The sequence below is a fragment of the Pinus tabuliformis genome, chromosome X (genome assembly GCF_031772625.1).
Source record: "Pinus tabuliformis cultivar Carrire ecotype Pingquan chromosome X, CPIR1, whole genome shotgun sequence".
Lineage (NCBI taxonomy): Eukaryota > Viridiplantae > Streptophyta > Pinopsida > Pinales > Pinaceae > Pinus > Pinus tabuliformis.
The window spans coordinates 1,280,642,485-1,280,666,627 of record NC_142308.1 but is presented as its reverse complement, the minus strand read 5'-3'; positions in this window follow the sequence as shown (position 1 = coordinate 1,280,666,627).

Here is a 24,143-nt window from a genome sequence, read left to right as displayed (position 1 = left end):
CATCTGCAACATCCTCAAACATCACGGCTTCCTCTTCCTTGTCAGCACAATCTGCAACTTCATTCTGCTCCATTTTCCAACCAAGCTGAAGAAGTTCGTCTTCAACATTCTTTTCTAAGACTTCAAGTTCCTTTCGAATCTGGGGGTTCTCTTCTTTCATCCGCTTCAACCTGTATAAGGTAAGAAAGATCTTCCCTTCGCATTCTTCCAAATCTGCCATGCCTTGTCGTTCAGCTTGGTCCAAGCACTAAGCTTCACCTCTACTAAACATGTTTCACCATTCACCTGAATTACCCTGATATTCCACCTGTCACCTGCAAAACTTGAACTTCCTTCCAAGTCTTTGGTCTTCATAGAATCAGCTCCTTGATTCAGTTCACCAGCTCTGATACCACCTGTCACGATAGTGCAGTGGGATCAGCACTTCATCGTCAACCCGATCAGCTTCCTGATCATCAGCTCTGATACCACCTGTCACGCCCCTACACTGGCGGTACTCTTCCAACCGCACTATAGCGAGGTGTAGCACTACCAACCGTTTTCTTTTCACCAATACTTACGATTGTAGACTACGCCTAACATTCCATACTTAGTTTATTTTTCGTTACTAACTATTATCTTTGTCCTTTATACAGTGAAAGCCCATAACATTCACATAAACAGCATTATACAATAGAAATGCACAACAGTATAAAGGGAGGGGCAACTCCCTGCAATATGAGTCTGCCCGAATCAATATATATAATCTTCTTTCATAAGTACAAGTTAAATCTTGGGAAACCCCAAATTTACACTTAGCCAAATTTCCAACTTCGATAAACTATGTTTCCTAGCTCGTCGGCACCTCTACACAGTCGCCGCACAACTCACCAACCCTTCGTTCACCTCATCGCACGTCTTCACCCGACTCACTCTTCGTTTGGTCAGCAAACGTCCAAATCATGCTATCCTACCCAACCTCCGTTCGATGGACCACACGCAGTCCTACCTGCCCAACTCTTCGTTCACGAACTCCAATTCCAACCTTCGTTTCGACATGCACAGTGCGCCCTCACCCGGCCGCCCGTCTGCACGTTCACCCACGCCTTCGCACGACTCACCCTAGTCTGCCAAAACGCCTTCACCCGAACAACTTCACCTGAGTCGCCACACGACTTCACACAGGACGCCACACGACTTCGCCCGAACGACCTCACCCAGGTCGCCCGACGACCTCCCCGACTCGCCCGAACGACTTCACCCGGGTCGCCCAAACGACCTCGCCCGAGTTTCCTACCCGACGATCTCGCTCAAGTTCTACCTGAACGACCTCGCCCGAGTTCTTCCCGACGACCTCGCCCAAGTTTTATACACGAGTTCCCTACACGAGTTTTTCGCCCGAGTTTCTCACCCAACTTTTCTGCACAAGTTTTTCACCCTAGTTCTGCCCGTCATGCGAGCTCATCCATGCACCGCAGAACTCCTCAATTGAACTCATGTTGGCTGAATGATGATGGCTTGTCTCCTCAAACGCTCCACCAATATATACGGGTGGGTGGCAGGTTATGTCACCCAGCCAACCCACACCCAATGCCTAAGCCGACTCATTCAACATGTTGCCTTCGCCCGAGTGGAGGGTCGGCCCGCCCAACTTGTGGGACCGCCCTCTCAACTCACCCAACTTCGTATAAATCCACCCTTGGCTCGTTCACTTCACATTTCGCATGATCTCCTCGCCCATCCTTCGCATGGTGAAGATGACCCGGACCGCAGGTCCTTATAATTAGGATGAGGAAGTGTGTTCGAAAAGCAGGGTTAGCAGCGTTGCAAACAAATGTTCTTCAGATAGTGTGTTGGGTTGTGTTATATTCTTTCCACAACTAGCCCACGTAGTTAATCGGGGGGTTAGAGGGGGGGTCACATGGCATTTGAGACATACCCGTAACCCCACTTTATGGATTCTGGGGCAACGCCCCAGAAAATTTTGGTTTTGGAACCTATGTTAGGTTGGGCAGACCCACCTATGGTTTTGTGCATGATTTTCGCACATGTTTTTTGGACGCGATGGTTTTCGGTCCATGGTATTGGACGCGATGGTTTTCGGTCCATGGAATTGGATGCTTTGGCATGTATAAATATGTATTGTAACATTGAAAGGAATATAATGAAAAATCAAGCTGGTAGTTCCGATTTTGGGATCCAGGGGAAAATCTCTGTGTATATGTGTTTTATGTGTTATGCTCTTGCAGTGTTTATTTTATGTGTTTTAGAATTCGTACGTAGGTAATTTTTGTATGGGGTTAAAACCTACATTTGGTATCAGAGTTGTTTTGGCTTCAAGGGGACGCCTTTGTTGCTGAGGAGTTTCGCTCGGGCTTATGGTAGACCCTGTTCAGTGGGAGATCTGTGAGATTGATTTTGGTGGTGAAAGAAGATGGCAAGCAGTGGAAAGATAGAGATCGAGAAATTTAATGGCCAGAGTTTTGAGTTGTGGAAACTCAAAATGGAGGATCTGTTGGTGGATAAAGATCAGTGGATCACAGTAGATCCAGGTACTAAACCAACACGAGTGTCCGATGAAGAATGGAAGAAGTTGGATCGGAAGGCAAAGAGCACAATATGATTGTGTGTCTCAGATTCAGTATTGTTGAGTGTATCAGGGGAAGCTACAGTGAAGGCTTTGTGGGATAAGTTAGGGACTTTGTACCAATCTAAGTCTCTGGTGAATAAACTGTTCTTGCGGAAAAAGCTATATAACCTGAGGATGAAAGATGGAGACTCGGTGACAGAGCATCTGAATGCATTTAATATTGTGGTAAGTCAGTTAGCATCTGTTGATATTAAAATTCAGATGAAGATAAGTGCATCAGTTTGTTTTGTTCTCTACCAGATTCATGGGATAGTCTGGTTATTGCAATAGGTAGCAATGCAACTGCCTTGCAGTTTAATGAAATAGTCTCAGCCTTGCTAACGGAGGAGATGAGACGGAAAAATATGGGGAGCCAGAATGGTGATGCCTTGTATATACGATGACGATCCCAGAACATAAACAAAAATAAGTCATCGAGTGGGAGATCTCAATCTATAGGGAGATCTAAATCTCCAGGAAAACCTATAAAGGTGGTGTACTGGAAATGCGGAAAGGGATCTGATAAGGCTCCTTCTGCAGAGGTGAAAACCACCTCAGATGAAGGTGGGGATGTGTACTTGGCTTCTTCAAGTACACATGTAGATCATGAGGCATGGTTGATTGACTCAGGTGCATTCTTTCACTTCACTCCCCATAGAGAGTGGTTCTGCGAATATGAGAAATATGATGGTGGTGATGTCTTCTTGGGGGATGACAGGAAGGCTAAAATCATTGGTCACAGAAAGGTAAAGTTTAAGTTGCAAGGTGGAAGAGTTAGAACACTTCTGGGTGTTCTACATATTCCTACATTGGCCAGAAATCTAATTTCTGTAAGCAAGTTGAATGATGCAAGTGTAAAAACAGTGTTCAAGAAGGATACCTGCAAGATGGTTCGGGGAGCACTGGTATTGATGTGGGGAGTTCGGATTGGAACTCTGTACAAGCTACAAGGTAGCACGGTTATTGATGGGTGCAACAGTTCTGTGGTTCCTGAAAGTGGAGCAGAAAATCTAGTGATCTCTGGAGAGAAGACCATGTTGTGGCATCAAAGGCTTGGACATATTGGAGAGAAAGGCCTTCGAATACTTCATGGTAAAGGTATGGTAGAAGGTATGAGTAATAGCTCTCTGGATTTTGATTTCTGTGAAATTGTGTATATGGGAAGTAGAAGCGGGTGAGTTTCTCCTCTAGTGGTAAGAGGGCGAAACAGATATTAGAGCTTGTGCATAGTGATGTGTTTGGACCTGTGAAGGTTCCATCACTGGGTAAGTCTGTGTACTATGTATCATTTATAGATGACTTCTCAAGGAATACATGGATATATTTCCTTAAGAAGAAATCTGAAGTTACCTGGGCAGAGGCGGTGGATACGGCGTGTTACCTGGTCAACAGGTCACTTTCATCAGCGTTGGAGGATAAGACTCCACAAGAGGTATGGACTGGTAAGAAACCCTCTCTTTCACATCTGAGGGTATTTGGATGTGATGCATATGTACATGTTCCAAAGGAGAAAAGAACAAAGTTGAATAGTAAATCTGAAAAGTGCATCTTTATTGGGTATAAGGATGGTTTAAAGGGTTATAAGCTTTGGAACCCAGTAACAAGGAAGGTTATGTACAGCCAAGATGTGGTGTTCAGAGAGGTGAAAGATATTATTAAACATGAAGTCCAACCAAAGGAACTTGAGAAGATAGAGTTTGAGCTAAAGGAGGAAGAATCAGACTCTACAGCAAAGGAGGAATCAAAAGATGAAGAGCCACAAACTCCAGCTATGAGAAGATCAGTTCGAGAAAGAAGGCAGCCAGAAAGGTATAGTCCATCTGCTTTCTGTTCAAATTTTGCTTTATCTATTATGGATGATGATCCCAGAACTGTGAAGGAAGCAATAGATTCAAAGGATGGAAAACTCTAGAAAAAGGCCATGGCTGATGAAATGGCTTTGTTGCACAAAAATGAGGCTTGGGATCTGGTGGAGTTGCCAGCTGGAAGGAAACCCATTGGCAGCAAATGGGTGTTCAAGAAGAAGACAAATGCAGAAGGAAAAGTGGAGAAATACAAAGCTTGATTGGTAACAAAAGGTTATTCCCAAGTGCCGGGAATTAATTTTGGTGATATTTTTTCTCCTATTACCAAGGTAGTTTCTATTAGATTACTTTTATCTGTTGCTGCTGCTTTTGATTTTGAGGTAAAACAGATGGATGTGAAGACAACATTTCTTCACAAGGATCTAGAAGAGGAGATCTATATGAAGCAACCTGAAGGCTTTGTGGTGAAGGGTAAGAAAGAACTAGTATGCAAGTTAAAGAAGTCTCTGTATGGGTTAAAACAGTCACCAAGGATGTGGTATCAAAAATTTGATACATTTATACAGGGACTTGGCTTCACCAGAAGAAAATCAAATCACTGTGTGTATTTTAAATTAATTGGTGACCGTGTTATTTATCTAGTCTTGTATGTGGATGATATGTTGCTGGTTGGAAATGACAAAGAAATTATCCAGGATTTGAAGACCCAATTGTCCTCCAAATTCGACATGAAAGATCTTGGTGCTGCAAACTATATTTTGGGCATGGAAATTAAAATAGACCAGGAAAAGAGGAAGCTCTGGTTAAACCAGAGGAAGTATGTCGAGACAATACTGCAGAGGTTTAATATGCAGGATAGTAAACCGGTGAAGGTTCCCATTCCTGTAGGTGTGAGGTTATCTACTGAATAGTGTCCCAAGACACAAGAAGAGGAAGAGGACGTGTCCCGTGTTCCATATGCAAGTGTAGTCGGTAGCCTGATGTATGCAATGGTCTGTCCTAGACTAGACATTGCACATGCAGTGGGAGTATTGAGCAGGTTTATGTCAAAACCGGGGAAGGAGCATTGGACAGCAGTGAAGCGGATTTTCAGGTATTTGCGTAGCACTAGTGATTATGGTTTGTGCTACCAAGGAAGACCAAGATTGTACAGAGTGTTGGATATTCGTGGCTTTGTTGATGCATACTGCGCTGGAGATCTAGATCAGAGAAGATCTACAAGTGGGTATGTGTTTAACCTATTTGGAGGTGAAGTCAGTTGGATGAGTAAGAAACAATCTGTAATGGCACTATCAACCACAGAGGCATAATACATGGCAGCCACTCATGCAAGCAAGGAAGCAGTTTGGTTGCAGAGATTCTGTTCAAGTATGGGGTTAGTATAGGAAGCTATACGGATTGACTGTGACAGCCAAAGTGCAATTTTCTTGGCAAAGAACCCTGCATATCATTCAAAGACAAAGCACATTGATGTTTAGTATCACTTTGTGAGGGATATGATAGAAGACAAAAAGGTGTTGCTCATAAAGGTGGACACTTTGAAGAATACTGCAGATGCATTGACAAAATCTGTGAGCTCTGAGAAGTTCTCTTGGTGTAGAGAGACAATGGGCGTTTCAGGGCTGGAAAAATGACTAAGCTCTCTTGTGGCCCCCTGTGGAAAGAAAACAACAAGTGGGAGAATGTTGGGTTGTGTTATATTCTTTCCACGACTAGCCCACGTAGTTAACCAGGGGGTTAGAGGGGGGGTCACATGGGGTTTGAGGCATACCCGTAACCCCACTTTATGGGGTCCAGGGCAGCGCCCCGGAAAATTTTGGTTTTGGAACCTATGTTAGGTTGGGCGGACCCACCTATGGTTTTGTGCATGATTTCGCACATGTTTTTTGGACGCGATAGTTTTCGGTCCATGGTATTGGATGCTTCGGCATGTATACATATGTATTGAAACATTGAAAGGAATATAATGAAAAATCAAGCTGGTAGTCCCGGTTTTGGGATCCAGGGGAAAATCTCTATGTATATGTGTTTTATGTGTTATGCTCTCGCATTGTTTATTTCTGTGTTTTGGAATTCGTATGCAGGTAACTTTTGTACGGGGTTAAAACCTACATAGTGGACGTTATAATACCTGTGGATATTGAATTAAAATTTGTAGGCACATGGTCTATTTTCACAAACCAAAATGTAATGTGGGAGCCTGGTTTGATTTACTCTTTATTTTTGGCCCTCTCAGAGAGCCTAGTGCATTGCTCTGGTAATTTTGGCACAAGGTTTGACTTGGGATTAGGGCATTATAGAGCAAAGGGTGATGTAGCAAGGGTTGGAGCTTTGTCTCAAGTAATTATGCTTTTTTTCTTTCTATTGTGATCAATGTGTAGAATTCTCAATTCGTGTGGCCCAATTGGCAGCCCAAACAGTTGGAAAATGGGTTATTTCCCCCTATGGGTGGCCCTAGCGGGTGCTCTTTCTTTGCTTCTTTTGTTTCAGTCATTGACGACTTCATAGATCCTTAAGCCTAGTGGAGGTTTGTAAGTTTGTGAGCTTCGATAGACGAGTCAGGAGACCCCCTAAGCAGTGCATTTGTGTAAAAGTTGGAGGCTAAATTTTTGTGGAAGTCATAATTGAGGCCAAACTGGTGGTTATGAGTTGCATACTCAGAGGAGTGGTCATTGAACTAATCTAGCCTCCATTAATTCGAGTGTTGAATTTAGTATTTTTTGTTATCTGTATGAGAGGAGCGGGGCTTACTGGAAGGCTTTTGGTAGTATCACAGATTTAGTGTGTTGGTGACAGGAGTATAGCCAATGGTGTTGTAGTTTGGTCACATGTTTGGAGGCTATGTAGTTGTGTGTGAGGCCAACCCTTTCAACACCAAAGAGGCAGGTCGTGACTTGGTCGAGGTTAGAGAGGACAGGGAGGGTGTCTTCATGCGGTGCCACTAGTTGACAAAGGCGAGTTGGACCAACTACTCGGTGATTCCCTTGGGCGAGTGGAATTTCCCCCTCCTTTTGGCTCGATAGAAACTAAAATTTACCTTTTTTGGGCATCAATCAGTCAACACGCTTGGGATCACCACAATGACATGAACAGAATTATCAGCTTTCTCAATGATATCCAGCATAATCAATGGCATATCCTTGAATGTCAAGACTCACTTCATTGCAGCCCAAAGAGGCTCCAAGATCAAATGTGCATCTTCAAGGGTTGCATGGAACATATGGAATCACGCATTCACGAGGCTTTCCACCACCTTGATGAGGGGGGTAATGTTGTTTCGGATCCAACTAATGTTGATGTGTAACGAGGTGAGTGGGGCACACTTTGGTTTTTGCATAGTTCTGGGCCTTTTGGGTCATCGACATGTGGTCTTATAGCTTTGTCTTATTAATATCGAAGTTCTTTTGTTTGTACTTGATGGCCAACAAATACAATAGGGGCGAGGCCTTAGTTATCTGGAAGAAGTTCTCGCACGACGTAATCTTTTCAAGAATTAATAGAAATATTTGACCTACCAAAAAACACAATAATAATAATAATAATAAATTATAATAGAAAAGAAAGAGAAAAAAGAAAAAAAAACAATTTTAACTTTCCATTTTCTTTATTATATGAAAAATTTTGATAGATTATATTTAATATGAGTTATTTATTATTTATGAAAAATGAATTTGGGTAAAAAAGATATTAACAATTCTTACTACAAAACAATCTACTTATTCCTTTTAATACAAAATCATTTTTGTTATTATCAATACAATAACATAAGTAAATAATATAAAATACAAATAATAAATATAATTTAATAATAAATAATAATTTAGTAAAAAATTATAACATTGGAATTTATAAATATGATGATGATGATGATGATGGTTAACGTCTACTGAGACCAAACTTTGTTTTATCAGACCTAAAGAAACAAATTATTATTTAGTTTGATTTAAGATTTTATTCCTATGCTCAAAAAGCTTGGAGAGAAGCCTCTGGAGCTCACTATAATTTTGACATCTTAAAAAACTAGGAAGGTCAGTATTGCAACAAAGATTATGAAACTGAGATCTAATGTGGTTGTACGCGGGGCACTCTAAGAGGAAGTGATTTTCATCCTAGATGTTCATATTCTCACAAAGATGGCAGATCCTTTCCATCCATGGTGTTTTAGGAACTTCCCAACAGCTCGTTTCACTATGGACCTCATGAGAGTTCGTTCTAATCTTGGCTATATTAATTTTCTTCTTTGAGCTAGTTAAAACAGAGAGATACTTTTGATCTTTTTGGGCGGGGTTGATGACCTCTTTATAATATCTTAATTTTCTTTTAGCTGCTAAATCTTTCTCACACCACATTTTTTCTTTGGATTTAGAAGTAACAATATTTTTAATGTTATTAATGCTTTGTAATGCAACATTCTCGTCGATCTCCCAATGGTTTAACCAGGCCCTGGTGTCTTTATACCAACCTCGTTTGAGCCTTAGGTGGTTTTGGTTGGAATTTAAATCTAGCTTAGGAAGTATATGGTCTCCTATGTTATTGAGTCTGTGCTTGTACAACAGAAGCCTAGTCATAGCTAGGCTCTCGATAGGGGAAAGACCCACTTCTATAAGGAGAATAGGATAGGGTGTACTGCTTTGAGGTTATACGTTATAAAACGCTTATGGATTTGCTCAATCTTTCTCCAGGATTCTCTAGAGATGTTGCAACCCCAAATCTCACATCCTTATAAGATAACAGGAGTGACTAAATTTTCAAAGAGGAACTTCTTTCTATCCCACATTACAAGGTTTGATGTTTTACAATTATTTTCAAGACCAAAATAAGCTTTCCACCCATTAATCCTTTTCTCAATGTTAGAGTTCCAGTTGAGCTTATGATGATATATATAACTTAAAAAAATTAAAACATTGATATAGTTACTTTTAAATATAGAGATAATATTCAAATAAATATACAAGCTATATACAAAAAAATTAAAAATTTATATCTATATATATATAAACTACAAACATTTACCTTTGTTATTAAAATTGTTAAATATTAATAATTTATTTTATAATAAATATTAATAACAATAACTTAATTTAAATAATAATAATAAAAATTTAAAATATAAATAATAAATAATAATTTAGTAAAAAAATATAACATTGGAATTTATAAATCTATAATAAATAATAATTGAATTATATATATATATATATAATTTTAAAAAAAATAAAACAATGAAATATTTACTTTTTTTTTCTTTTTTTTAAAACATTCTTCAAAAGTTTCTTCTTTGAAAATAATTATTGGGTGAGTACTCTGGCCAAAGCAATGGAGCAAAGGGGAGGAGTTTTGAAGCCAGGTCTGGTATCATCACAGTTTTCCAATACTCCGCGATAGTTTCTCTGATAAGGGCGAGGGAGCACTCCAACAGTGCGCCGGTTAGAACAGTCACAACGTCGCACAGTAGGTGTCAGCTAACATTCTTGTAGTCTGTCGGCCTGCCCCACAACTCGACGCACAGTCCCCGGACAACCCCGGTTTCTTCCACCATCGCAGATAGCGTTGTGGTTTCGGGTGCCCAAACCTCAAGGGAACAAGACTCCGGAAGCTAACCCGCCGCGGTTTAAGGGATAGGAGGTGTGAACGCTTCGCGATTTCCAAACCTGAACCCCACTTGCTCCTCGAGCCAGTTGCTCTGAGGTTTCTTGACCCAACCCCACCAGTTAACTATTCTGTTGAGGATGGAAGAGGGTTACGAGGAGGAGCTCGTTGACTACACCTCGGACAATTACCCAGAATCCGAGATCTTCGTGGCTTCCCGTCCATTAACACAAGCAGGGGTCAGACCGGCTACTGACAACGCACCGGACGAACAGGTAAACTATGGCACCTGTGGGATGGAAGACATGGAAACTTCTTTACAAGGGCTGGAAATTACCCAACCGAGAGTGGCAGTCACTGAGGGTTTCATCAACCTCGTAGAGGGCTCCAACTCCCCTTTTCTCACTATTCCATCCCCGTCTGATTTCTTAGATTGGAGCAGACAACAACAGCTCCCCGAGGATCTACAAGGAAGCGAGGGTTTCACGACTGGGACCTCTGAAGACCTGGACTTCGGTATCATAGAGTTAAACATAGCCCACCGGACAACAAACAATGAGCCCAACAGGCCTGAGCACCCACAGGATGTCTACACGCAGCTCGACCCAAGGAACAAGGTACAACCCTCCGGCTATTTCGAGGGCTTGGTAAACAACGAGCCTAACAGGGAAGAGCCAAGGGACTCAGACCCAAAGAATAGCCCGACGAGAAAAGGAAGCAGCCAGACTGAGCAACAGATTCTCAAGGCAAAGAAGGCCAAACAATCCAAGCTATCCAAGACAAGGGAAAGGGGTAGAAAACTAGTTTTTGGTGAAGGTATTGGAATGGACAAAGCAGCCCTAACAGAGAGCACGGTCCTAGTGGGGAGAGTGCGAGGAAGAAACTACTCGCCAGGTCGCCTGAAACGATGGACGATGGAGGTCTGGGGGAACGTCCTGCCACAACTTCCGGTGGTGTTGGCTATGTCAAGAGGATGGTTTGCCCTAATCTTCGCTGAGCCAGAAGATGTGAACTGGATATTAACCCGATATTGGCACATAGAGATGACTCCAGTGCTTCTCAAGCGATGGTCTACGCTCTTTGACCCGGAGAAGGAGAGCATGGGAGCAGGGCCAATATGGGTTCGCCTACCAAGCCTCCCACTGCAATTCTGGTCCGAGGACATATTCAAAATCATTGGGGATGACCTCGGCACTTATCTAGACCATGACAGAACGTACATGGACACTGGCATCCTAGCGATGGCTCGAATCCTAGTCTACCTGGACACTAGAGATGGCTTGGTGGAAAGTTATCAATTCCAACTGGGAGCCACAACCCACTGGCAGGAATTGGACTATGAGGGCATACCATTTAGATGCAGGAGATGCCATGAAGTTGGCCATCTCTACAAGACCTGCCCACTAGTTACAGGACAAAGACCATCTCCCCCGAGAAGTTTTGCAGTGGCCAACACACAGACGGACTTGGGAATGGCAGAGCTTACTAATCTACAATCTAGACAGTCTAAGGGACCGGAAAGACAGCCCCCGTTTTCTCCAGGCCTCCCAGGAATGGCAAATTGGAACCCCGAGGCACCAAGCACCAGGGCACGCTCCAGAGAAGGCACAGGCTTCACGGGTACCTCCTCTCCCCCTAACTCTATTTCTCCGACTGAATGTATCAATATTGTTTCTAGTTCTTTACAGTTAAATTTGAATATAGTCCCCCCCCCCCAAGTTGAGCCAAATATGCTGCCCTGTGACTCCCGCTCCTACCCCAGTCCCAAACACCCCCTGCACCACTAGCCATCACACCCCGCATAGCGAGCCCCTCAAGGATTCGATATCCGGATCCTCCCACTGCTATAACCTGCGCTCCATCCCTCCACCCCTCCATGCCTTCGGATTGGAGGAAGACCCAATCCCACCCCTCCCCCCCAAAGCTCCACGGGGCAGACAATCCCACATCTCCAAAGCCATTAAAAGAGCCAGCTTGGAGGTGGCTTCTGGCATACAAACTCCCATAGATCAGGTCCTTAGAGAAAAGTGGAACCCTGCCTCTTTGAACCCATGAAATGCCTCTCCTTTAACTGTAGGGGATTAGCCAGCCCCAATAAAAAGTTGGCTCTAAAGAGGCTTTGTCTATAAGAAAAATTGGATTTCCTAATGCTACAAGAAACTCTTAGCGATGGTCCACTGGTCCTTAAAACACTTAAATCTTTCCTTCCCAACTGGGAGTTCTTCTTCCTGGATGCGAGAGGTCGCTCAGGAGGACTAGCCCTGGGTTTTAACATCTCCTCGGTCAAAATTATCAATGCTTGGGGAGGCAGGGTTTTCTGGGAGCGGACATCATCTCCAACTCTCCCCACCTCACTCTGAGAATCTTCAACATCTACGGCCCTTGCCATCACAGAGAGGTCTTCTGGGAAAGCTTACTACAGTCGGAATTCATGCAGAGAGAGAATATAATTATTGGGGGAGATCTAAATTTCTCCCTGGGGCTGGCAGAATCTTGGGGGCACAGGGCACAATCTGATGCCCTAACTGGCTTCTTTGAAAAATTATTGGATGGCTATCACCTCATAAGCATAGACTTAGCCTGCAAAATGCCCACCTGGAGGAATCGTCGCATTGGGGAGCATGCCCTTGCCCGTCGCTTAGATCGTTTCCTTATCAGAACTCCTCTCCTAAACAGTCTTGGCCGAATCAGGCATTGGGTCAGCTCTGGGGGCAGCTCAGATCACTCTCCAATTTTTCTAGAACTTGAAGATGAAGCCAGAAAGCCAGGATCCCCCTTCAAATTCAATGCCGCTTGGATTGGGGAAGAAGGGTTCCAGGATCTGGTAAAAAGGAATTGGACCCATTATAACAGGGAGGACGGGCTGTCTCCCAGATCTGCCATCACAAAAAACCTAATTTGTCTCAAACAGAAAACAATCGCCTGGGTGAAGACTAGAAAACAAAAAGAAGAGGAGGAACTGGTCAAGATTGAGGCAGAACTGGCCCAACTCGATTCCCTGGGGCTGACAAGCTACTCTACTCTCGACACAAGGGAACAGCTCGTTAACCTAGAAAAGAAAAAAATAAAACTCCTAAGATGAGCTGAAGAGACATGGCGACTAAAGAGCAGAGCAACTTGGTTAAAAGCTGGCGACAAAAATACAAAGTTCTTCCAACAATACACCAGAGGAAGGCAAAACATCAACACCATCTGGGCTCTAAGGGACCAACATGGAAGAGAAGCCAATACTTTCGCACAGCTGGCAGATCTAGGGGTTCGACATTACTCGAATATCTATAAGAACCCAAGAGTAGCAAACATAGCAGAAATCCTCCGGGTTGCCGAAGCGGTCCCTCTTTTTGTCGAAGAAGAAGAAAAGGAGATGCTGAACTCGCCCATCACCATGGATGAGTTGGAGGCTACCCTCAAAAGCCTGGGCAAAGACAAGAGTCCTGGGCCGGACGGCTGGCCCATTGAATTCTACATCACCTTCCTTGAGCTCATCGGCCAGGACCTCCTGCTAGCTGCCGAAGACTGCCAAACCTCAGGAAAAATGTCTGAAGCCTTCAACTCCACCTTCATAGCCCTCATTCCCAAAGTGGACAAACCACAATCCTTTGATGACTACAGACCTATCTCCCTTTGCAACTGTATCTACAAGATCATCTCCAAGATAATCGCACTCTGTATTAAACCCATTCTCTCTAGGATGATCTCTAAGGAACAATTCGCTTTCCTCAAGCACCGCCACATCTAGGAGGCTATAGGAATTGCTCAAGAAATGCTCCATTCCATAAAAATCACTTCAAAAAAAGCAGCCATCCTCAAAATTGACTTGTCCAAAGCCTTCGACAGAGTCAACTGGACCTATCTACAGCTCATGCTCACACACATTGGTTTCCCCTACCAATTCATCAAGTGGATGGGGTGTTGCTTCACGTCAGTTTCCTTCAGCGTCCTGATCAATGGAGCAGCTTCAAATTTCTTCCATGCAGAAAGGGGCCTCAGACAAGGCTTCCCTCTCTCCCCTATGCTCTTCCTTCTAATAATGGAAGGACTCAGCAGACTCATAACATCAACAAGGAACAATGGCACTCTGGGAGGAGTGGAAATCAATGACAGGACCACCATCCCTCACCTTTTCTTTGTTGATGATATTCTAATTTTTCTAAATGGAACCTACAAGGATACCACTAGTTTCAAGGCAATCTTAACTCTCTTTTGTAAAGCTACAGGAATGGAGCCGAACTATATAAAATCAACAATCATATTCAGCTCCTGCCTAGGGAATGAACAAAGATTCGCCTCCCAACATTTCGGCTTTCTGAGACAGGAGCTGGAAGACGGCCTAAAATACCTGGGATTCAGACTCAAGCCAAATGGGTACCGCATTGCAGATTGGGCATGGATGATAGCTAAGATTGAAACCCGCATAAACATCTGGCAACAGAGGTGGCTCACCAGGGCAGGGAGACTCACTCTCATCAAATCAGTCCTTGAGGCCATACCGGTATACTGGATGTCCCTGGCTTGGATCCCTAAAGGCATCCATCGTAGAATCCAACAGATCTATTGCAGATTCCTTTGGAGGGGACAAACAGCTAGTAAAACTTTCGCCTGGGTCAAGTGGGAGAGGATAGCAAAACCAAAGAAGTGGGGAGGTTGGGGATTAAAGGAACCCCAAGATTTTGCCAAGGCTTTGGGAGCAAAATTGGCCTGGCAAATCATCACCACAAATAGTCTCTGGACTGAAGTGATCTACAACAAATACATCTATCCACAATCAACCACAGATTGGCTACGTAGCACAAATCACCACCAAGTGGGGGTCTCAAATATCTGGAAGGCAGTCATATACTCTATCAATATCATCAAACTAGGACTGGCCTGGAAGGTGGGAAACGGCTCACAAATCAGAATTGGGGCCGATGCCTGGGAAGGTAGTGGAAATGCCCACATTCTACCATAGGAAATGAGACAGGAACTCAGCGCGGCCGGATACACACACCTAGCCCATATCAAAGAGGAGGGGCGGGCCGAGATTCCTTACAGACAATGGCGGGCATTTGGAAATTTGGGCATCAGAGATAGATGGAGCATGGACTGGTCACATTTCGTGGGAGGCCTGGAAGAGGCAAACATCAAGATTACAACAAGAGAAGACAAGCTAATCTGGGCAAAGGCACCCAACGGCAACTACACCCCCAAATCCGGGTTTGCGGCCATCATGGAAGCTCGAGCAATCGGCCCACTATGCTGGTGGTGGCGTTCCATATGGAAGTTGAAAGCCCCCCACAAAGCGTGACTCCTCCTCTGGTCTATCCTTTCAAACAAAATCCCCACAGACCTCAACCTGACAAAACAGAGCATACATGGGCCTTCAAGATGCAGCCTCTGCAATCTGGTGATGGAGGATACCGACCACCTATTTCTCCACTGCCCTGTCTCGGTGGACATCTGGAATATAATTACCACAGGGCTAAATGTTCCTTGTCGCTGGATTGACAATAATATAAGGGAGGCATGGGAAAACTAGTGGTCCAAGACTGACAGCCAGAAGCAAAAAAATCTACCTCCCATCATCTGTTGGGGCATCTAGATTATCAGGAACCATAAAATCTTCCAGGACAAAGACATTCTGGGAGCGGCAATATGCAACAACATCCAGGCCATCTACAATTCCATCCCCGAAGACCAAGCACCACATCCCCTTTGGACAATAATCCCAGAAACTATAGACAAGGGCCAACCTTGGGCATATTTTGATGGTTCAACCCAACCGGAGGGATGTGGTGGTGGAGCAGTCCTTCACCTGTCCGAGTCAATGAGCTATAAAATAAAAGTGGGACTAGGGAGAGGCACCAACTACTTCGTAGAACTAAACAGTCTCAGACATATACTCCTCTTTGCCAAGGAAAAACACTGCCACAATATACAAATTTTTGGGGACTCACAGCTCATCATAAATTGGCTAAATGGGACTTATAATTGTCACGTGCACACACTCAGTGTTATGAAACCAGCTCAAGAAAAGATAGAAAAGATAGATCAATGCCTTAGAATTCAACCTCTTCGAGGGGGCAACCTCCTTTACATTACATAAATGAACAATTCTTCAATGATTCAAATGACAAAACCTCCTTTCTATATATAGGAGTCTAAGGAGTCACAATATAATCCAGCCGACCTAACAATAATAATATAAAGCCACAAAAATAACAATAGAGGGATACTATGGGCACATTAATAACAATATGGGGGCAATGGGGGCACAACAATATAAATAAGGGGTATAATAATAGTAATGGGGTAATCACTAGTATAGGGACCCAACATGCCCCTCGCCTTCAAAAAATGTGTTGTCCTCAACGCTTAAGTAGTTCTGGATACTTCTGCATAAAATTCTCATCCTCCCATGTGGAATCTTCAGCGGATAAGTTCTTCCACTTGATAAGGTACTCTGAAATTGATCGATTTCGTAGCTGTCGAGTTCTTGTTTCTATAACTGCTTCCGGTTCCAATATAATTTTTCCTTCCTCGTCAAGTTCTGGCAATATTTTTTGAACTGAGAGCTTGTCGCCTATAACCTTCTTTAAGAATGAAACATGGAAAACTGGGTGCAATCGAGAAGCTGCAGGAAGCTCCAATTTGTATGCCATAGTACCAATCTTTTGCAACACCTTGTACGGACCATAACACTTATTATCCTTCTTAGCTTGCTTGAGGAACATTTGCTTATATGGTTGTAGCCGTAGGAATACCCAATCACCTACATCAAAACTTCTTTCACTGCGATGTTGATATGCCTGTTGTTTCATTCTATTCTGTGCCAACACGAGGTTATCCTTTAAGAGTTGGAGGACTTGTTGTTGATGTTCGATGTGATGTTCCACTGCCTGAACCTTAGAATTTTCTCTTAAATATGATGTGATGGATGGTGGTTGATACCCATAAAGTGCCATAAATGGGGTCATTTTTGTTGTTGTATGGAAGGAAGTGTTATACCACCATTCAGCCAGAGGCAACCATTTGACCCATTGTGTCTGTTTATCAGATACAAAGCAACGAAGATATCCTTCCAAACATTTGTTTACTATCTCAGTTTGCCCATCAGATTGAGGATGATAAGATGAGCTATGAGCTAACTGAGTACCAAGACAAGAAAATAATTCTGTCCAAAAATTTCCAGTGAAAATGGGATCTCTGTCACTTACAATAATCTTTGGGTTTCCATGTAGCTTTTGAATTGTTTCCATAAATGCAGTAGAAACTGTACTGGCTTTAAATGGATGTGATAATGCACAAAAGTGTGCATACTTGGTAAGTCTGTCAACTACCACCATGATGACACTCTTTCCCTCAGACTTGGGTAAACCTGTGATAAAATCCATTGAAACCTCCTCCCAACGTTGGCTTGGAATGGATAAAGGTTGTAATAGACCCGGTGTCTTAATTGTTTCAACTTTATTTTGTTGGCAAACCAAACATTCTGCCACAAACTTTTGAATATCTGATTTAAGGCCATCCCAAAAAAATTCCTTCTTAACCCTGTGGTAAGTTTTTAAAAATCCTGAGTGCCCTCCTAAGGGAGAAGTGTGCAATTCCATAAGAATCTTTTGTTTTAGCTGGGAATTCTTACAGAGGTATAAGCGATCTTTGTACCATAACGAATCATTTTGCCAGCTAAATGTATCAGACGTACTGGAATCTTGTTGTAGCTTTCGAATAAGTGCCCACACTTCTTCGTCATTCTTCCATTCCTCCCTTGCTTCATTTATCCAATCTGGTTGGATGATAGAAATAGCACACAACAATGCTTCCACATCCTCATCCTTTCTTGAGAGTGCATCTGCCACCACATTTTGCTTCCCTTTTTTGTAGATGATTTCAAAGTCATAACCCAACATCTTTGTGACCCACTTTTGTTGCTCTTCAGAGGATAATCTTTGTTCTAAAAAGTATTTAAGGCTATCATGATCCGTTTTTACCTTGAAGTGTCTTCCCATTAGGTAGGGTCGCCATTTCTTAAGTGCATGGAGTATTGCCAACATTTCCTTCTCATAAATAGCTTTTCTTAAAAACTTTCCCTTGATTGGACGACTTTCAAAAGCAATGGGTCTTTCATCTTGCATTAGAACAGCACCAATTCCATTTCCTGAAGCATCACATTCCACAATAAAGGTTTTTGTGAAGTCCGGTGTAGCTAAGACCGGTGCTTGGCACATTGCCTCTTTAAGATGTTCAAAGGCCTTTGTTGCTTCCAGAGTCCATGAAAATGCATCTTTCTTCAATAATGTTGTTAGAGGTGCTGCTATTCTCCCATAATTCTTAACAAACTTGCGATAATACCCTGTCAACCCAAGAAATCCTCGCAGATGCTTTATGGATGTGGGGATTTTCCATTCCTTAATGGCTTTAATTTTGCTAGGGTCTACCTTAACTCCTTCATGAGATACAATATGACCCAAATATTCCACCTCCTGGACTCCAAAGAAACATTTGGATCTTTTTGCATATAATTGTTTCTCCTCCAATAGTTGTAGCACCCTGTCAACATGTTCAACATGATCCTTCCAAGACTTATTGTAGATTAGTATATCATCAAAAAATACTAACACAAATTTTCTAAGGAATGGTTTGAAAATTGAATTCATCAAACCTTGAAATGTTGAAGGTGCATTGGTAAGGCCAAAAGGCATGACCAAAAATTCATAATGACCCTCATGAGTTCTAAATGCCATTTTCGGAATGTCTTCAATCTTCATTCTGATTTGATGATATCCTGAACGAAGATCCAACTTGGTGAAGTAAATTGATCCATGCAATTCATCCAGTAATTCATCAATGACAGGAATGGGGAACTTATCTTTAATAGTGAGCTTGTTGAGCTCCCTATAATCTGGACACATGCGCCATGATCCATCCTTCTTGTGCACCAATACTACTGGAGCAGAGAAAGAACTTTGACTCGGTTGAATTATACCAGCCTCTAGCATTTCTGCAACCATACGTTCAATTTCACTTTTTTGGACATAGGGATATCTGTACGGCCTGATGTTTGGAGGAACACTTCCTGGAATCAGATGAATAGCATGATCATGATCACGCATAGGTGGGAGACCTTTGGGAGTCTCAAATACCTTGGAATGATTGTCCAAGACTTTTTGGAGATCTGGAGAAATAGATGATTCTAATGTGGAAACATCTAGCGAACATAATTGTGCAATTACACCTCTTTGCTCCTTTTTTAGAAGCTTTGTCATACCATTAGAGCTGATTATCTTTCCTGGTTTCCCTGCAATACCCCTTAATTCAACTTCCTTTCCTTCCGTAGAAAATTTGATGAAAAGTTCTTGAAAATTAAAAGCTATTGTACCCAAGGATTGTAGCCATTGGACTCCTAGTACAACATCAGCACCTCCCATTGGAATGGAAAGCATTGGGCTAGTCAATACATATTCTCCCATGGATAGCTTGATATTATGGCACTTTCCAGAGCAATTTATTGTTCCTCCATTTGCAATCATCACTTGACACTCTGGTGCTGGATATAGGAAGCAATTCAATTCTTTTGCTACCCTACAATGAATAAAATTGTGGGTGCTTCCTGAATCAATCAACACTATTACCTTTTTCTTCTTGATTTGTCCTTCTATCTTGATGGTTTGAGGAGTGGTAATTCCCGCCAATGCATTACAAGATATGGTCGGATTTATTTGTTCTTCATCTAGGCTTTGTTCTGGAGTATATCCTCTTCTTTTGACCTTTCTTGCTCCTTTTCTTCTTCCTCTTCACAATCTATGTAGAATAATTTCTTCTCAGCACACTTATGACCTTTAGTGTATTTGCTATCACAACTGTAACAAAGCCCTTTTGCTCTTTTTTCTTCCAATTGTTGTGGTGTCAACCTTATAGGTTGTGGAAGACTAGGGGCAACAACACTTCCGTCTTTATAGTTGTGAGTGGTATGCTTCCTGGTTGCCATAATTTTGCTTTCCATTTTTCTTGCTAACCTGAATGCCTTCTCTAATGAATCAGGTTCCCAAAGGCGAACATCATGTTGGATATTATCCTTTAAAGACCCTATGAACACATCAATCCTATGCTCCTCTGGAATATCTTTTACCCTTATGTTCAATTTTTGGAACTCCTCAATGTGCTCCATTATTGAACCCTTTTGTTTGAGACTTATCAATTGGCTAAAAAAAGTGTTGCTTTTTGTATCCTCATAATGTGCTATCAATTCTTCCGTAAAAATTGCCCAAGTGATAAATTGTTTACGAGAGCAAAGCCATTGATACCATACAAACTGATTTGGTTCCAAATATAAAGTTGCCATACGTACCTTTTGTGTGTTTTGCACATTATTGAGATCGAAGAATTGCTCCATCTGTAATATCCATGTGGCGGGATCCTTGCCATCAAACTTCCTCATATCGATTTTTGGAATATGGTGGGTCTTTGATCCAACATTAGAGTCTATGGAATCATGATTAACATTTCTTTTGTTCACATCATGAGTTTCCTTTACAACCTTTTCACCATTAGTAAGTATTTCTTGTAGAAAATTTGTCAAATCTGTCTTCAAATCTGCCATGTTTGTCTTCAAATCTGTCTTCAAATCATCCATCTTAGCTTCCATGCCCTTTATCTTAGATTCCACGCCATTTATCTTAGCTTCTGTTAGCTTTTGTGAGCGTGACATTTGTTGCACTTGTTCTTGTAATTTTGATATATCATGTAGCATTTCTTCCTCTTCTTCATGAGTCATGCTAGAGCTTTCAGGTTCCTTACTAGGTGTTTGCATTTTCTTTCCTCAGGGCATCAGTTACCGATAATAATGCTTTACTATGCCCTTTGAATTCCTTCAAACCAAGCCTATGCAAAAATTTAAAAAAAAAACTACACACCTTTTTTCACTTTGTAGAAGCCTGATATTGAATCTGATGTATCTCTGTAATTTTGGATCATCCAGTTTGAAATTTTGATCTGTAGTAGCCTTCTGAGTCCTCTTTCCAATGCCACAAGTCTGACCCAAATTGGTTTCTTCAAGGAACAGTTATATGAAATCTCCCACAGTGACTTGCTTATAGACTAGTTCAGTAGAGCAAACTTGTACGACGTGCCACGAGTCATTGTTTCGACCTATGGATCTGAAAAACGCATACAAGAAACTAAAGTCCGTCCTCTTTCTGTACCTTCTTACGAAATTTCAATCCGATCCTCAGAGAGAAAGTTATGATGATTTTCCCCAGGTCACTTGTTTTGAATGTAATTCAGGAGTCTGCAAAAAAACCAACTTCCTCAGATCATATCTCCGAAAATATCGCGGAAAAGCTCTGAAATTCGGACCCAAGGTTCAGCGCGATTTCTTCTCAAATGGGTTTTTTTTTGCGACTTCTGAAACGTCACAGAAAAAATTTATAGCGAAAATGCCACGATGACCTGTTTGGAGCAGCGAAACCCTAGAATCCAAAGCTCTGATACCAAATGTTATGAAACCAGCTCAAAAAAAGATAGAAAAGATAGATCAACGCCTTAGAATTCAGCCTCTTCGAGGGGGAAACCTCCTTTACATTACATAAATGAACAATTCTTCGATGATTCAAATGACAAAACCTCCTTTCTATATATAGGAGTCTAAGGAGTCACAATATAATCCAACCGACCTAACAATAATAATATAAAGCCACAAAAATAACAATAGAGGGATTCTATGGGCACATTAATAACAATATGGGGGCAATGGAGGCACAACAATATAAATAAGGGGTATAACTACAATAGTAATGGGGTAATCACTAGTATTATAGAGACCCAACACTCAGAGACCTGGTGGAAGAAGCTATTGCATTAAAATCACAGTTTGAGTCTTTTTTCTGCTCTCATATTTACAGGGAAAGGAATGAAGTCGTTGATCTTCTTTCCAAAGAGGTCGCGCAACTGACTAGAGGACAGTGGATAATCCAGGAATACAGGGATGGAGAATTTTTCCAGATCTACCACAGGCCTTACATCGACGAGGCAATACATCCACAGGACTGATCGATACAATCATCCTAGTTAATGTTCACTGTACTTTTGTTTTTTACTTCTACAGAACTTTGCAAAAATAGTAACGGTTTATTTTTTGATCCTTCAAGTTTAATGAAGGAATATGTAAATATTTTTGCTCAAACAACATAACTGAACAACAGAACTGATCCACCACCTAATAGTAGTGAAAGCATTGCACAAATGTTGGCATACAACTTGTAATTTTCTTAAAAACTTAATGGAAATTACGCATTTTTCTTTGAAAAAAAAAATTATATATATACAACAACTATAAACATTTACCATTGTTACTAAAATTGTTAAAGATTAATAATTTATTTTATAATAAATATTAATAGCAATAACTTAATTTAAATAATAATAATAAATTAAAGTAGAAAAGGAAGAAAACAATTTTAATTTCCATTTATTTTTATTATATGAATTTTTTTTATAAGTTATATTTAATATGAGTCATTGATTATTTATAAAAACAAAATTTCATGAAAAAATATGACAAAACCACAAGTAATAATCTAATTATTCTTCCCTAAGTAATAATATACTTGTTCCTTTTAATATAAAACCATTTTTATTATTACTTATACAATAACATAATTTAATAATATAAAATATAATTAATAAATAATAATTTAATAATCGAATTCAAGCTTCTGTGATCCATAATTTAATTTGGAAACAATTTCAGGAGAAATCACATTGGTAGATTTAGGCCAACGCATTTCGAACCAACCAGTGTGGTTCATCATCAGGACAAGATGAAAAATCAGATCATAGCAGAAAGTTAAATAGGGAGTCAGGACCTCCAAACAGCTAAGGGAAAAATGGCTAGATAACGGCTATATTTGACTGGATGGGAAAAAGTAATTTATTTAGAATTACTAATTAATTTATTATTATTAATAATATTTATTTATATATTTAAACATTTATTTATTCTAATTTATTTTTATAATTGGATCATTATGGGATAATATCTAACTAACCTAACCCCTAAGATAGAAATAATTACTATTTATCCATTTCTAACTAACCTAATATTATAATATAATCTAACTAACTTAACTATAAAAATAGAAACAATTATTATTTAATTATTTAATAATAGTATTAGTATTTAAAAAAAATGTATGAAAATTGAGTTTAAAAGAAATAATTAGTAATAGAAAGGACGGAAATAATTAAATTGGTTGTAATGTGAATAATCAAATATAAATATTAATTTTACTTGTTTATTATTATTATATTATTTTAGTTTCTATTTACTATATATATATATATATATAAACAGGGAAACCTTAGGGGCGAATTGAGAAAAAAATATAAAAACTGAAGGGAGGAGAAGAAGAAACGAAGGGAAGAAAGCTAAGAGGAAAGCGCTGGAATCCAACAACTACTAATTTTCTACCCCTCGTCCCTATTAAGATTATTAGGCAGCTTTTCAATTTCTATGGCTTCCTTGAATTTACGGTGATGAAAGTGAGGAATTTTCGCAATGACCTTCGCCTCCTCAATGCAAATATGATGATTGTTCTTCTCAGCATGCTCTGCTAAGGCCGAAGAACAAGTCCTACCATGCTTGATATCGGCAGCATGTTCCTTAATCCTCTGATTAATGGATCGACCTGTTTCACCAATGTACGATGTTCCACATGAGCATGGGATGACATAAACTCCTTTCAAATCCTTAGGGTCCACAGGGTATTTCGCTGGTTTTAAGGAACTTCTTAAGGTGTTAAGGGGTCGAAAGGTTGAGGTAACGTTGTGTTTCCTGAGGATTCTAGCAATCCTATCGGTTGTCCCTTGGATTGTTTCTTACTGTAGCCATTATTGACAAAAACCTCCAAGAGATGGGATTTCTCTTTAGAAAAATGGTCGTCATCAGAAACCCTCATATCACGGGTAGCTAGAAGACCAATCATCATATTTGCATTGAGGAGGTGAAGGTCATTGCGAAAATTCCTCACTTTCATCACCGTAAATTCAGGGAAGCCATAGAAATTGAAAGGCGGCCTAATAATCTCAATAGGGACGACGGGTGGAAAATTAGTAGTTGTTGGATTCCAGCGCTTTCCTCTTAGCTTTCTTCCCTTCGTTTATCC